General features: G+C 39.4%; 1 protein-coding gene across 3 annotated transcripts in view; it reads right to left on the bottom strand.

Annotated features, from left to right (window-relative positions):
- The window catches only part of CTNNA1 (catenin alpha 1), a 281,607-nt gene that overhangs the window by 66,360 nt on the left and 202,249 nt on the right, over positions 1–12,998 (bottom strand). The window lies entirely within an intron of this gene.

Here is a 12,998-nt window from a genome sequence, read left to right as displayed (position 1 = left end):
ACGGAGGTGAGGGGGGAAAGGGAAAAGCAGCATTTTGAAATCTGACTCGCAAAAAACAGCTTAGCTGAAGTTAAAAGGCAGCCAAAAGTGAGGCAAATGGGTAGCTGTACACAATCTGCATCAAACAGGCGAAGGCCCGAGGACCTGCAATTGAAAGGGGGGGTTGGTGCCTCTCTTAATACAAACATTCCATAATTAACAAATGACAATATGCCATACTTTTCATGCAGAAAAGAGCCACAAGTATCGTGTTTCTTCAATTATGATTTCTATGGAGAAACTATAACATATTGGGATTCAGATGCAAATTACCAATTCACACAGAATTTTTCCATAAACAAAATTCCATGTATGTAATAGCAAAAACCAAGAAATTAGACTACTGACTTGATTTTGGAAGAATGAGCATCTTTACAACTGGCATTTTACTGTATGTGAAAAGGGCATAATAAATCCTTAGAGAAAACCATTACCATAAAAAAAAAAAGTTCTCTTTTCCTTAACAGGACTATTAACATGATATCCTTCATTCAAGGCATATTTTCTTCCCTGGACTGAAATGAAAACATGTTAAGACTACAGTTTAACCCATGAGATTCCACTGTAATTAATTTTTTTTTCTTTTTAATACCAAGAGAGGGGTGGGTGTCTACCTACATTTCAAAGAAAACGTGTCTCAGTAAAAAGCATGCAAGATCATACATTATGGTGAAAATGTGCTCTCTTTATTTTTCAAGGTGGGTAGATTAGTTTGGCAAAGTCTCAGCCCAGTCGACTTCAGCTGATCTTTAGCAGTGAGCATTTCATCTCTTGTTAAACCAGCCCCAGGGCCTGCCTGGGCAGGGACAGAAGCTGATTTTACGGCATAGAGCACAGCTCACTGCTTCCCTACAGAAGGGCTGGATCAGAAACCCCCATTACAAATGAGAGCTCCACAAGCTAAAATTTACCAACTCATTTATCAGGGTAACCACAGCCATTTGTCAAGGGAAAGCTTTGTCACAATACAACTGTGTCCTGAACACTCAAGATTCCACTAGCCCTGAAGGATAGCAAGAGAGTATTTTCCATCATTTCAACCACAACCAAAATTAATGGAGACTGTGAGTAGAAGGGTGAAAAGTATTGGCTGGGTATCCCCACATTAATCCTAAAGATTACAGTTAGTAAAACGGACCATCAATCAGCAAAATCCTTAATGTATGTAGAAAATTGGAAAAGCAAGCCATTTAGTAATTCAGAAGAACAGCATAGCTAAGGCCAGCAAGGCATACTTTCAAGTTGAAAATTAACTGATTTTTTTTGTTTGGTCCTCCATTTTTTGGGTAATGCTCTCTGAGAAAAGTGAGTAACAATGCCAAACAGCATTTTCCTTTTTCATTAAAGCGCAAACACCCTTTTGAATTGCCCATGGAAGGCAGGATTCCATTTCATTTTGGTCTATTTGTGTTTCGGTATCAGCACAGGTTTGAAGATGAGCCTGTCAGTCTCATGTGCTCCCTTTACCAGCTGGCTAGGGTGGCAGGGCATCACAGCTACACTGCAGATCCTGCTAACGCAATGTTAGGGCTTTTGTTTATCGGTTTAGTTTTATCCTCTTCAGTCTCTTCTCTCCCCCCTCCCCTTTTATTTCATTTTCAAGGTTAGTGGGAAAAACGACCACTTAATCAAAAACCAGAAAAATAATTAAATCTCTCTGGAAAAAGTTAAAGAAGGTTATGATTCTGTACCCACTTAGTAACCAAGAGCTAGTTTGGAATCATTTATATTCATTTCTGTAGCTTGCCAGGGATTTCAATCACCTTTCTGAAATGAGAGTGGGCTGACAAATTTGCAAATCCATACACCAACACAGAGAATACCCACTGCCAACATCAAATAGCAAAGATACTAATTTTTTAAGCCAAAAATCTGCACTAACACATGTAATTTCTTAATGTGCCTAAGTTAATTTCTGTACTAATTCAATGAATGGAATTGACTGAACTTCCCAACTCCACTAATTATTAAAATCCATCTGCTTATTCTGATGCTAGTCACCAAGAGCTAGACTCTATCTTTCCAGTAAAAATGGGCCTCATGTAGCACTAGGTCTGAACCCTAAAATTCAAAACAGGCATATCATTTTCTTAAGGCATACTTCCTATACACAACTACCGAGGGAAAGAAAACTGTAAATGCCCTGTTCTCTCCAAAGTGTGGATATCGACATGAAATTTTGAAAGAGTATTTTTAGAAACTGACTTACATTACCATTTTTCTAATAGAGCAATACAGTGACAGACCTGTCTCAGAAGTCTGTTTGAGGCATCCTTCTCATCTTATTGGTGAAAGTGCTTCAACCAGAAAAAGATAAAGGTGATAAGGCCATCCATAGGTAATTACATATTTCTGTTCCTAACCTAGGGCAAACTTGAATAATTTAAGGCAAAAAAACAAATAGAAAATGATGGTTTAAGCTTTCATACTGTTATTGCAAACATTTGGAAACATCTGCTACTCCTTCCATTAATCTATTCTTCCTTGGTAATTAAAAAAAAAAGTTTGATTTATGGAATGTTTGTTGAACCTTCCTATCAACACTGAGACTGGAAACCAAAAGTACAGTCTAAACACATTGTGTTCAATAACCTTTAGAGCCATTTGTTTGGGGGGTGGGGGTGGGCAAATGGATTGGGGGGGAGGAGAAAATACTATTACACTGGGGTCTGAGGAGAAATGGTAACAAAGTGCAGTGTACAGCAAAGTTTTGTTATTAAAATTGTGTATACTGTAAAAAGTCAATGTCTTTTTTTTTTTTTTTAGCTTTTCCTTGGTAACCTATCAATTTTGATATGTGAAACCTAAAACACCATTTGTGACAGATATAGAAACCTGAAATGAACAGTTGTCTTATACCATGTTCTCTACAATGCCAAATGTGCCAGTTGAAAAAAGGGCAGCTAATCATCACCCGTCTTCATTCAGAGACAGGCAAAACTAGGCTAAGTAAGAAGAAGGTGAAGGTAAGGGGAGCAGGGTAGGGGCTGGCTAAAAAGCCACCACGCCAATAAACAACAGTCATGCAATAACAAGCTGCTGTCACAAGCCTTAGCAAGTGGACAAACCGCTGTCCGTGGGGCTCACAGGCCTCGGGTTGGCCACCACACCCACAGTGCTGCCACAGTGACTTCTGGGGGGCTTCCAAAAGGCACTCAATTGCCTATCCCCAGCAAATAGCACCTTGGGCTCCACTTCAGGGATCCACTGGGGGACATCCCAGCAGCACCTGAGAGGGACGGCCACAGGTGCTGACCTTGCTGGGATCTCTAGGATCCCTACATGACCTCCTCTACCCCAGATGCCAGCTCACTAAGTAAGGAGAGGGGAAAGCAAGGCAAGATGTTTAACTATTGCCCCTCAATTGGCACAGGTAAACATTCCCAGGACAGAACGCTATGCCTGGGCAACAGCAGGGCAGAAACTGCCCTGGCCTCGAGGAGCTCACTGCCAGGAGTCTGCCATACTTGCCAGGATGCACTTCCTGCTTCTTCAGGCCCAGAGCACTGCAGCAGGACCAGACAGGCAGGAAGAAACAAGGGTACCCCTTGCCCAACATCCAGGGATAAGGAGATCAGAGAAGCTAAGAGAGCTCTTACACCAAAAATCTCAGCAGTAACTAGGGCAGAGGGAGGAAACAGCACAAAATTTTACTGTCAAACTCATCCAGTATGCACTAGAGGGCACAGGTGATGGTGGTTTCACACTGCACAAAGGAACGAATTCCTATAGTTTACAGAGTTAAAAGCAGAGCTTATTAACATAATTTTCGTACATTTTAACCTTGAAAAGGCTACATCTGATTTTTTTATCAGTTATTTTAATTAGTTTTGCCTGTATGCCACAGCATTCTCAGGTTCCCACTTAAATTTATAATAGATTTCTTCAAGGTCTGTTAAAAGAGATTTTTTTTCTTTCTTTAAATATATCTAACCAGCTGGGTACTCAAGTCTCCCTTAGAGACACAAAATGTACTACAAATTGTCTTTCACAAAGAGAGAAGGGAAAAAGAGGTGAAAATCGTAGCAATTCCAAACATTTCTCCTTAGCTGTTCCTCCACACTAGCCAACGTTTTGGGAACAATCTTTAGGATCAGACGTTGAGCCTCCTTTCCCCCTATGGGAAGAGGACATTAAAGAGCAAGAAATCTCCAAAGGCAAATACAATGAGGCATCCTATCCTGCGAAGCCCAAACTAAATACACCATCCCTTTACACACGGAGGCCCCAGAGCAAAGCCTAGCCATGGCCTCCAACTCAGGCCCTCCCACTAGAAACCAGCCTGCAGAAGTGTCTGTAACCAACAGCCCTGACAGCAAGGGCTAGTGGTTCCATCACCGCCCAGAGACGGCTCTTCTCCCACTTGGGAACCAGATTTTAAAACTGTAGCCCCAGCGCCAATGCCCAAGCCTTTCTACAACATTCATCAAAAGACTTTACCAAGAACCACAGTGCAAAGATGTAAAAACATCGTAACTTCACTGAATACCCATTCACAACTGTGTTCAAGAGTGCACAAGAACCCCATCTTTAGGCCCTGGTATGTGTGCGCGCGCACACAGACACTCACACACACACCCCTCTTCAGGTTGCTTTTTCTGGAAAATCATCAGACAAAAACACTACAGCCATTTACATCAGCCCACCTGTTTTATCATCCTGAGAACCGAAATAGTTCCTCTTGTGATAAAAGCATTTCCCACGGCCTAGCTGCCAAATACAGAGCGCAACTGCTCAGTTCCTTAAAACCTCTAAAAACAATGTATTTATCATTTACATATAACCTACCGCTATAAAGTCAAGGACACTTAGCATGACACATTCATACGAACAGAATGGTTGAAATAAAATGTAAAAAGATCAAAAGTAGGGATTCTTAACTCTAAGGGTCCAGGATATGTTTCATAGGATACAAGAACCTCTTGAAATTATAATGCAAATACTGTGTTGAGTCTAGAGATTTCACCAGATTCTAAGGGTTTGACAGAAGAGCCCTAGTAGAACGATGGAATAGTTATTTCTAGTGGACACAAATTTGGCCTTGATCTTCCTGGTGGCCAAGGCAAAGAACAAAACCACCACCTTTCATTGACCCAGGGATTAAATGGGCTTATGTCAGAGGAAAGACACTTCTTTCATCTGATAAAGGAAGCCCATTAGTTTATGGTGGGGGGACACTTAAGTACAAAAGTATGTGAATTACTTATAAAATAGAACCAACTATAGGAACAATAAGGAAACAAATCAAACAGTATCTCCAAGGAAATTTTAGAGAACAGGCAGACTTGTTCTTCATGTCAACCCTGGAAAAAGCTATGGGTAAGGAACCTAAACATGCTTTGTCGTGATCTCACCTTTGGTGACCCATGGCTGGAATCTATCAAGTCGGCAAGAAGGAACACGCACCTACTTAGAAGAGCAGTTCATGTTTCCTCATCACATCCCGGGGACCCAAACTATAACGTTTCATCACATAAGGGTCACCAAGTAAATACCTACTCTCTTACATTACAAATCTTCTGGACTAGGAGTATAATTTAAAATGTAAAAATCTCCCACTACGTGATGAACAAAGAGAAGCACATCTCACGCATTAGCTCAGCTGTGCTGGTGATGATCATAAACGTGCTTCTTAGGCAGGGATCTACAAGGCGGTAACTAATCTGTTCTAAGAAAGGACACATTTAAAAAGATAAAGCATCCACTATGTGAATAGTTGTCAGAAATTGAACTGTCTCTTTAAAATTTAAAGCTCATTCTGCATGCCATTAGAAAATCCACCTATTATTTCAACAGGCACTAACAGCACGGTGGGTGATTAAGAATCCTGCTCCACACTTCGGCTGGGGACCCTGGACAAGTCCTTCGACCTCACTGTGCCTTGGGCTCCTCATTCCTAACATGGAATTAATAGCAGTAACAACCACAGGGGCACTTAATACCTGTAAAGTCCTGAGAACAGGCTGGCCCACAGTAAATGTTCAAAACATCTTTGCGATTTTTAATAGCAATATGTGGAGAGCTAGGTGTGACAGATACATCAAGGAGAGAATATAATCACATTTCAGACATGGCAGACCCCCTCTGTTGCTTCCTGCAACTCTCTATTTTCTCGTTTTAGTTCCCTCACTGAGTTAATGTATAATCTCCAAAACAAAGATTGATCGATCATTAGTGAGAGTCAACAGCCTGGATACACTTTTTGTATTTAGTATTAATATAAAACTGACCACATTATCTCATAGTCCAGTAATTTGCTTTATAAAATGTATTATATTAGACACGACATTTCTCTAGTTTGGCTTGATGAATCAAGGCTAGATTTCAAAATACTTAGAATCCCTAATTCCAAAATTCCTTCTGCATAGTCATTTAAAATCAAGTAATGTCTCTTTTCCTTGTTCTATAAAATTATATAGGACAACACATGCTATCCATTATCATAAATGACTACTATTTTTCAAAAGAAACGAATAATCTCATTGATATCCCAGCTCCTAACAATTTTATTTTAGGACAAATACATGACTGAGAATTAAGAATCACTGTGATGTTCAGGGTTTTTTTGCTTAGAAAAAATATACTTCACGTCTACCACATCTAATTTAGGAAGCAACTCATCCAATTATGACAGATTTGGTTCCTAGGCAGATTTGCCAAAATTATTGAGGGCTATAAGTAAGGGAAGTATGAGAATTTAAAAATACAAAGATAACCCATCAGTGCACACGGGAGGGTATGTTCTGTGACTGCTGAATAATGAACCTCCATCATTACCAAAATTTCTATTAAATATAAAGCTTGCTCAGAATTAACCTCTCTGAATGAATCCACATTTAGCTTATTAGAACCTGCAGAGCATATGGCCCAGATTTTTCAAATCAAGAACTTCTTTCTTGGTATTGTCTTTCCAAGATCATGATCCATTTTATCCAACAGGAAAATTATCTCTTCCTTCACCCACAACTTTTCTCTACTTTCTCACATCTTTTGACCCTGGGCTTGCTCTCTTTCCTAATGTACCTGCCACACAAACAAGCTTTACACATACTTGCTTCTCCTCATGGATCCCCAAATTCCAAGAATTGACCACCTTATTGAACAGAAAACCATTCAATTGTAGTATATCCACTGCACCCACCTTCTAAGAAATATCTATAATTTAAAAAATATTCCTCAACTCCACAAAACTAAGTGCCAATAAGCCGCAAACTGACCCACACAATTTAGGAAATACTGTAAGAAAACACAATCACGCATCTGCATTGTCTTCTCATTCCACCCTCCCCTCTGTATAGAATTCAAGTATCAAATAGTTTATTCACCTGCTTTTACTTCCAAAAGATCAGGAATACCAGCCATTTAAGAACACTGCCCTTTTGCTTTTAATAATCAGCACTTACTCCAGCTCTCTGACCAAATAAAACCCCCAACACCCTTCACATCTTCAAAAAGAACAGCAATTTTGCTGGTTTTATTTGGAGGTGGGCAAAGTGCCTTGGGACGTGGAGGGCATCAGGGTGGAGGACAGGGTTGTGAAAATTTCCGAAATGTCGAATTCTTGGGGTAATGAGAGGCAGTAATTCTTACCTCCCTTGTCTATGCTCTAAAGTTTCACACCAGTTGTCAGAATTTCATAAAACCAGCCAAAAAAACACTGACCTTTCTCATGAAAGTAATGTTCTGCCACAGGTTATGCTACAAATAGAGAAAAAGACGCAAGCAGGTCTGCCACACGTGGCACACACTAAGAATCGTGTTCAGAAGTGACCCTAACAGTGCTACTTCTCTCTCATCAATCTCCCTAACTTTCCCTTGAAACTCACCAGGGGTAAAAATGGCAGTAAGAAAGCAGGGGAAAGACTCTTCTACCTCCTGCAGGCGTCTGGAGCAGGGCCGCCCCCACATCCTCCTCTTTTCTCCCGACAATCCTTTCAGGCCAGTGTATATGAAACTGCTCTCTGACATTTTTCATCTTCCAGCAACTAGAGTCCATTTTGTTATTGTGTTAAGACTGCCAGTCTAAGAGTTATTTATGTGTTACTACTCTACATGAAAACCTAACAGCAGGTGGTCAGGAATTTTCTTCCTTTTGATGCAGCTTTCCTGAAGTGTCAAAAAACATTACAGTGCATAAGCGATAGCATCATCCAGACACCCAACTTGTGCTTGCTTAGAATTAGATGTGAGATAAATTATAGATAAAACATGAAGAACTGGACAAACTATAAAAGAGTTTACCTAAAGTCCAGTTGACATTCCCAACAAATATATCACCATCAATTATTTAATAAATTATTAAACAAATACATTTCTGTTAAAAACACAAATCCACTGGCTTCCCAAGATAATAATCAGTATTCTAAAGATCTCACCTTTTAAGTATCTTATGTTACATTTTAAACACACACACACACACACTCTCTCTCTCTCTCTCTCTCTCTCTCTCTCTCTCTCTCTCTCTCTCTCTCTCTCTCAATTTAAACTAGGGAGAGGAAGAGGCCCCTCCGGGGATTAGGTAAAACCTATGAAAGGCTGGACTCTTTATTCTGAAGTTATTAACTAGCTTTAAACTAACTGAATTCTAACACCCGCGATCAACTGAGATTAAGCACACTACAGATGGCACAGATTTGGAACGAGAAGGATAGGGAAGACTCAGTTTTTGACATGTTGAAGTTGAAGTATTTGTAGCCACTCAAACGGAGATGACAATTCTAGGGTAAAGATCTAGGCCAGAAATATAAATTTTGATGTCATCATCAGTGAATAGAGGTATTTAAAGTCACGAGACTGAATGAGATCACCAAGGGAATGAGGGTAGATGGAGAAGAAACCCACAGAACCACACTTCTCTGCAGCAGTCTGAGGAATCTTTTAACAGTATCTATCAAATGGCAGTCAACAAAAAAAGGATGGGTTTCAAGGGCAGCATCCCCTCAACATCAAAGCCACCTGAGCAAAGCATGTTCTATTGGAAAACTAATGAGAAAAGGTCAACTTAATTCATGAAAGTAGTGTGAAACGTTACATATCAAAGGAATCGTTACCAACTGAGTGGCTGCACACACCCTGCTTTAGAAGTGAGGCCTACCATGAATCCATCATTCCCACACCTCTGGGTATGTGCTCCACGTCAAGTAATGCTGGAGATGGCCCTGCCTTCTATGAGATCAATAAATTCCAGAACCAATGAGAGGTCATGAGACAATCAGCAAAGCAGGTTTTAATTGGGGGGAATGTACAGCTCATATACTTGAACTACAAGACAGCCAAATAGTCAATAAAAAAACAACCATATAATTTTCTCTATCTTGGTAGCGATTTGGGTTGTAAAATGTATGCATATATCAAAACTCATCAAATAGTACACTTACAATTTGTACATTTTACTGTGTATAAAATTTATCATTAAAAAGTTTAACTCTAGGGGTGGCTGGATGGCTCAGGTGGTTAGAGCATGAGCTCTGAACAAGAGGGTTGCCAGTTCCATTCCCACACGGGCCAGTGAGCTGCGCCCTCCACAACTAGACTGAGGACAGCAAGCGGCCACTAAGCTGCCGGAGGGGTGGCCGGATGGCTCAGTTGGTTAGAGCGCACCAAGGTTGCCGGTTCAATTCCCGCATGGGATGGTGGGCTGTGCCCCCTACAACTAAGATTGAAAACGGCAGCTGGACTTGGAGCTGAACTGCGCCACCCACAACTAGATTAAAGGACAACTTGGAGCTGATGGGCCCTGGAGAAACACACTGTTCCCCAATATTCCCCAATTAAAAAAAAAATCCTGCTACTTAAAAATAAAAATAAAAGTTGAACTCTAGTTAATGACATGCATGCTGCAATGTTTAGAGGTATAGTATACAAGTGTCTGCAACTGACCTTGAAAAGCATCAAAATAATAACATGGATTCAGGGATGGGTAAATATGTGATAAAGCAAACTGTTAATCACAGAATCTAGGAAATGGATATATATATATATATATATATATATATATATATATATATATATATGTTCACTGCATCCTTCTTTCAGCTCTGTATGAAATTTTTCCTAACAAAATGTTGGGAGGAAAGGAAAAAACATAATTACAATTGTAATTTATGGAATTAGCAATCTAAGACACTATTCCTCTCAACTAGACCTACAATGTTACACGATAGTTAAGAAGTTGGACTCTGGAGCCAGGCCGGGTTCAAAGTGTAGCGCCTCCACTTACTACCTGTGTGACCCTGAACAAGTCATTTAACCTCTGTGCCTCAGCAGTAACAAACTCATGCTCTGAAGATTAAACGGAATATGTATAAAGCACTCAGAACAATTCCTGGCACTTAGTAAGTACTCCAGCGTGAGCTGTTTTTACTACTACTACTACTACTACTACTACTACTACTAGTAGTACTACTGCTACTAAATATTTTAAAATAAGTCTACAAATACTACTTTAACTTCCATATATGAGATGCTAAGGCGAAAGGCCCTTCCTTTCAAGAGTTGATAATTTCATTGGAGACAAGACTTAGAATATTCATTAAACAACTAAAAAGAAGAGAGAATAAGCGCCAAAATGTGAATTGGACGGTGCCACCTATATTACTGATATTCAGAGAACAGGGAGGGCACTGAAGCATGCAGTGGAGAAATGAGCCTTCATCTTGGTGTACGAAAGCACCCGCGGGATTTCAATATGGCTGGGTGCAGGGGTAGCCAGAGCCACTCATCTGACAGATGATACCCGTAAGTGCAGCTACTCCCAGCTTGGCCGGGGTAGGGCCATATGCCAATGGGCCTCTGGGACCTGCAAAGGTGCTTAAATTTAACATAGTCAACAAGAACAGCCACTCCAGATTTCTGGAGATGGCTGGGATGTGATGATCAAAGCAGTGATTTAGAAAAATGTATTCTGGCAATTTTTCTTGTTTTGCTGAGAAAAACAAAACCCATAACTTCAACTATCAGAAAAGGGCTGCTAAGGAAGATGGATGAGGGAAAGAGATTTATTTAAAGGACAGGCAAAGGATAAAAACCAATGGTCAGTTGAGATAGAACAAATGACTCTCTCTGAGAGCTTTGCTCAAGAGAAATGGGCAGCAGGCTGGGGCATGAGGAGAAAAGGAAGAAGTAAGAAATCATTCACTTACCTAGATGTACTAAATAAAGAGAGCTTCCAAGTTCTCATGTTAACTTTTAAGTTTTCACTATTAATCTCTGACCTAAAACTATTTTCTGAAAAGATACATTGGTTTTCCATGCTTCCATATCCACAGCTTTTCAGATGTCAATAAGGATTTCCTCTCATGAATTAGACACAAAAAAGGCAGAACCAGTTTCTACTTTGTAAAGTATGGGGCAAAGTTCTTACTTAGGTTCCATTCACTATAATAAATTTTCTCTCCTTTCCAATTTTAATTACGTACACTTAAAATTTTTGCAAGGCCAGGGAGGATGGTCTACAACCATTTAAAAGTTTTAAACTTTTAGGACACTAATTTCTGACTTCCTAATGTGGTACAAATATTAAACAAATGCAGGAGCACAGTGTAGTGACAACCTGTTAATTTTATTTCCTCACATACTACAAAAGACTCTTACAAGGTTTAACTTGTTGCTTTCATATATAAGAGGTTCATTAATGGCTTCACTGTTAGAATTCTCAGTGGAACTGCTGTTTTTGTTAAAAACTATGTGGCATGGCTGCCAATATCTGCCATTATCTGCCTCCTATCTTAATACCAGAAACTGAAGATGAAAAATAACATCTTAAGGGTTACACTTCACAATAGCAACACATTTCAGAATTTCAGATTTCCTTCATTCCCTCCCTGAATTTAACTCTATCATGTCTTCAGTTTCCTCGCCGTAATCAAATACTTTTTTCTTTACAAAGACTTGCAGAAATCCTCATAAGAGCTCTTCAAATAAGAACACATTTCTTTTCTTTCCACATTTTCATTACAATCAAGACTAGCTAATAATTTCTCCACTTAGGCAAACCACAAAAATTGCCAGATATCCTGACTTTTTCCAGACTTAAAAATTCTACATTAATTTTTATTTAACCAAAGTAGGGAAAAACCCAAATGGGGAGAATCTAGCAGAAATCAACTCTTATTGCTTTTTCCAGCTCTTTTTACAAGAAAAGGGACATGTTTTCCCCTCTGCTAAGAGAGTGACAGAATAGAGACCTTGTGTCACCCACCAAACACTGTGTGGAATGGTGGGTTTCCCACACACCTCCAGGCATGTGTCGCAACTAAGAACCACTAGTAAAACAGTTTAAGCTTAAAAAAAAAAAAAAAAAAAAAGAGCGAGAGAGACAGAGACAGAGAGAGACAGAGACAGAGAGAGAGAGAGACAAAAACTTAACAAGGTACAAATTTTTAGCAAACAGGCAAAAAAAGTTTTACCGAGTATGTATTGGATTTTCTGTCATTGCTATTAAAGGGCTACTACTGATAAATCTGCAATTTCCTGCATCCACAATAATATTTATACACAGGAACTATAAAAGCTGGCTTGTACTTGCTGTTTTTATTTGATTAGAAAAAGAAGCTCTCACTTGAATATGTGTGGAGTCACATTCAATGTTTGCATTCAGGAACTTGTATATCCATAAATAAATTGCAGACAGCCACACAAATTTTGCAGATGTGGGTAGAAATAAAGACAAAATAAATGTTCTTAAAACTACTTATGAGTATAGAAATCCTACAGATGTGATGTCAATGAGAAATGTGAAAAGAAGGTATATCAAAGACTGCTACAGAAGAAAGGCTCTGAAAACCTTCACTAAACCATCTCCATGACTGGGCTTCTTCCTCCATCCGGGTAAAATAAATTTTGATCCTAAACAATTAAAATGGCCAGTTTGAAAATAATTTTTATAAAACCTAAAATCTCAATAACAGGCAATTAATTAATACCTTTTTCAACCATGTACTTTTTGCAAAGGAATTTGT

This window comes from Rhinolophus sinicus, chromosome 5 (genome assembly GCF_057876585.1).
Source record: "Rhinolophus sinicus isolate RSI-liver-muscle chromosome 5, RSI-T2T, whole genome shotgun sequence".
Taxonomy (NCBI): domain Eukaryota; kingdom Metazoa; phylum Chordata; class Mammalia; order Chiroptera; family Rhinolophidae; genus Rhinolophus; species Rhinolophus sinicus.
This window is presented reverse-complemented; position numbering and strand designations above follow the sequence as displayed.